The 4,089-nt window shown below is 34.2% G+C and overlaps 1 pseudogene; it reads left to right on the top strand.

The window, feature by feature from the left end:
* The first annotated feature begins 1,207 nt into the window (after positions 1-1,207).
* Positions 1,208-1,966, top strand: LOC150005058 (protein BTG3 pseudogene; annotated as a pseudogene).
* The last annotated feature ends 2,123 nt before the right edge of the window (positions 1,967-4,089 follow it).

The raw sequence follows: 4,089 nt of genomic DNA, 5'->3' as shown, positions 1-4,089 counted from the left end.
ATAAAAAACCTAACCCTACATCTGAAAGAACTGGAAGTACAACAATAAACAAAGCCCAGAGGGAGAAGGTGGAAGGAAATAATCAAGATCAGAGCATAATTAAGTGACTTAGAGGCTAAGAAAATCAATCCAAAGAATCAATGAATCCAGGAGCTGGTTGTTTGAAAAGATAAATAAAATTGACAAAATTTTAACCAAACTCATCAAGAAAAAAAGAGATAGGACCCAAATAAATAAAATCAGAAAAGGAAGAGAAGTAACAACTAATACCATGGAAACACAAAGGATTATAAAAAATTACTATGAACAACTATATGGGGAAAAAAAAGTAGGCAATGTAGGTAAAATTGACAAATTCCTGGCAATATACAATCTCCCAAAACTGAATCAAGAGAAGCAGAAAACATTGACAGACCAAAAACCACTAGCAAAAGTGAAGCAGTAATGTTTTAAAAATTCCAGCACAAAAAAACTCTGGACCAAATGGCTTCACAGGTGAATTTTACCAAACATTCAAAGAACTAACACTATTCTTCTCAAGCTATTCCAAAATTCAGGAAGAGGGAAGACTTCCAAACTCTTTTTGTGAGGCCAGTATTATCGTAATTCCAAAGCGAGGTAAAGACACAACAAAGAAAGAAAATTACAGGCCAGTATCTCTGATGAACATAGAGCTAAATGCTCAAAAAATATTAGTAATCTGGATTCAGCAATACATTAAACAGATCATACACAATGATCAAGTCCTGGGGGTGATGATTTATATCTGTTTCCATTTGTGTCTTTGAATCATTAGTAGTATGCATTTCCTTACCATTATGGTAGTAATTCAAGGTTCATTTGAAGTCCAGCTTGATTGTATGCTCTTACTCTGAGGCCTCTATGGCCATAGTTGAGTCCAAGTGTTTCCCTCCCATAAAACCTACCTGAGGCATGACAGTTCAGTTATGTTGTGGCATGGGCTGATTAGTCACTAATCCATCATGATGTCTTTTTTAAGGGGAATGTGTGGGCGATCTTGGGTTTATGACCCTTAAGCAATAACCAGATGTCATTTAGGTAGAAGCTTGCTAGGAACCCCCAAATTAATGGGCCGGGTCCAAAGAGGTGTGTACTTATTGGGTGGGTTGTTGGTTTCATGGAGGTAGATAGATTAAGAAATTAATAGCCTCCTTATCTATGGCCCCAGAGCAGCGGCAGCAGAAAAATGAAGAACAAAATTGCTGCCATTGTCTTCTTTTTCACAAGGCTAGTTCAAAACATGATAAGTTGAAGAAAGAGGCAGTTGAGAGATTTGCTGAGAAATTGACCCTGATACTTCAAGAAAAAGTGTAAAAATCACTGGTATCCTGAAAAACCTTCAAAAGGACAGGCCTACAAATGCATTCATGTCAATAACTTTCAGAGAGTTGACCCTGATGTCTTGAAAGCCTGTGAGAATAGCTGCATCTCATACAGTGACCTGGGCTTGCCAAAGGAGCTCTCTTTGTGGGTAGACCCATGTGAAGTCTGCTGTCAGTATGGAGAAAAAAACAATGCATTCATTGTTGCCAACTTTGAAAATTAAGATGAGAACAAGCATGCAATCTCTAAGAAAGTTACCAGGGCCCTTGGTAAGGTTACCTCTGATTATCATTTGGGATCCTCTTCTTCAGATGAAGAAACGACAAGTAAGGAAGTAGAAGTGAAGTCTATGACTGCAACCCTAAGCCCCATGTACCAGATTTCAGAACTGATATTCCCACTTCTTCCAATATGGCACACTTTGCCCAGAAAAAAGCCAGGAATGTACCGAGGGAATGGCCATCAGAGTTACTACTCTCCTCCTGTTCCATTTGGTTATCCAAATCAAGGAAGGAAGAATAATAAATCATATCATCCAATTCCAGTAACATGGGTGCCTCCTCCTAGAATGCACCGTGACCAGAATCACTGGATTAATCCTCACATGTTAGCACCTCACTAGCTGCTTTTGATTCTGTTGGTCTTGAGAGAATGTAGAATAAGACTGACTACATATTAAAAGTTAAAAGTTCATACTCATAATAGTAAAGTTAGATGGGTTAAATCATCAAACTTATTTTTATAGAGAAGTTATTGAGAATAATCTTTCTTAAAAAATATGCACTTTAGATATATTGATATAGTTTGAGGAACTTTATTAAAGTTAGTCAAGCGCCTGAGTTTTTAATATTGGACTTGAGTATTTATATATTGTATATCAACTCTGTTGCATATGAGAACACTCTAGGGCTGGACGATTTCTTCTAGCACCTTTGAGCATTTACTTTGTGGAGAGTATGTAAGTTATTTATACACAAGGAAATCTGTTTTGTGTTACTATTTAGAAGAATTGTGTGAAATCATGTAGTTGCAAATAAAAAGTAGTTTGAGGCATAAAAAAAAAGAGAAAAGAAATTAATAATTCTCCATGAGTAGTCATGTTGTTGTGGATTAATGTAATATGATGGCGTATGCACAATTACTAAATGTATGTCCTATAGTAATATAATAATTAAATATTTGACAAGAATATTCATGTATGCAAGCATTAATCTTGATTATACATGGTATGCATACAGGGATGTAAAGATGGTATAACATTTGCAAATCAATAAACATAATACATCACATAAACAAAATGAAATACAAAAATCACATGATCATATCAATAGATGCTGAAAAAACATTTGACAAAATCCAGCACCCATTTATGATAAAAAAAAAAAACACTCAGCAAAGTGGGAATATAGGGAGCATACTTCAATGTAATAAGGGCCATATATCAGAAGCATACTGCCAACATCATACTTAATGGACAAAAACTAAAATTTTTTCCCTTAAGATCAGGAACAAGACAAGGGTGTCTGCTTTCACCACTCTTGTTTAACATAATACTGGAAATTCTAGCCACAACAATCAGAGAAGAAAAAGAAATAAAATGCATCCAAATTGGAAAGGAGGAAGTAAAACTGTCATTATTTGTAGACAACATGATAGTTTACATAGAAAACCCTATAGTTTCCAACAAAAAAAAACTACTAAACTTAAGTGAATTCACAAAGTAGCAGGATACAAAGTCAGTATTCAGAAATTGATGTCATGGAATTATCAGAAATAGAAACTAAGAAAAAAATCCCATTTACTATAGCAACAAGAAAAATAAAGTACCTAGGAATAAATTGAACCAAGGAGGAAGAAGACCTGTATTCAGAAAACTAAAAAACAATGAAGAAAAAAGTTGAAGAAGATGCAAATAAATGGAAGCATATATAGAGTTCATGTACTGGAAGAATTAGCATCATTAAAATGTCCATATTACCCAAAGCAATATATAAATTCAGTGCAATTTCTCTTAAAATACTAACGATATATTTTACAGATCTAGAACAAATATTCTAAAAATTTATATAGTACCAAAAAAGACCTCGAATAGCCTCAGCAATCCTGAGAAAGAAGAACAAAGTTGGAGAGATTACAATAATTGATATTAAACTATATTACCAAGCCACTGTAATCAATACATTATGGTACTGGCTTAAAAACAAACACATAGATCAATGGGACAGAAAAGAGAGCCCAGAAATAAACCCATGCCTCTGTGATCAATTAATACTTGACAAAAGAAGCACAAGAATACAATGGAGTAAAACAATCTCTTCAATATATGGTGTTGAGAGAACTGGACAGGTACATCCAAAAAAAATAACACTAGACCACAAACTTATACCATACACAATAATAAACTCAAAATGGATAAAAGACTTAAATATAAGTTGTGATACCATAAAAATCCTAGCAGAAACTATAGGCACTAAAATTTTAGACATATCACATAGCAATATTTTTGCTGATGTATCTCCTAGGGCAAGGGAAATAAATGAAAAAATAAACTAATGGGACTACATCAAGTTAAATAGCTTCTGCATGACTAAAGAAACCATCATCAAAATGAAAAGGAAACTGACTGTATGGAAGAACATATTTGCCAGTGATACACTGGACAAGGGTTTAATCTCCAAAATACATAAAGAGCTCATATGATTCGACACCATGAAGATAAATAACACAATTAAAAAATTGGCAAAG

The sequence above is a fragment of the Furipterus horrens genome, unplaced genomic scaffold, assembly GCF_987537825.1.
Source record: "Furipterus horrens unplaced genomic scaffold, mFurHor1.1.pri manual_scaffold_7, whole genome shotgun sequence".
In the NCBI taxonomy this organism is placed as follows: domain Eukaryota; kingdom Metazoa; phylum Chordata; class Mammalia; order Chiroptera; family Furipteridae; genus Furipterus; species Furipterus horrens.
Note: the sequence above shows the minus strand (reverse complement) of the source record. Positions and strands in the feature narration are given on the sequence as shown.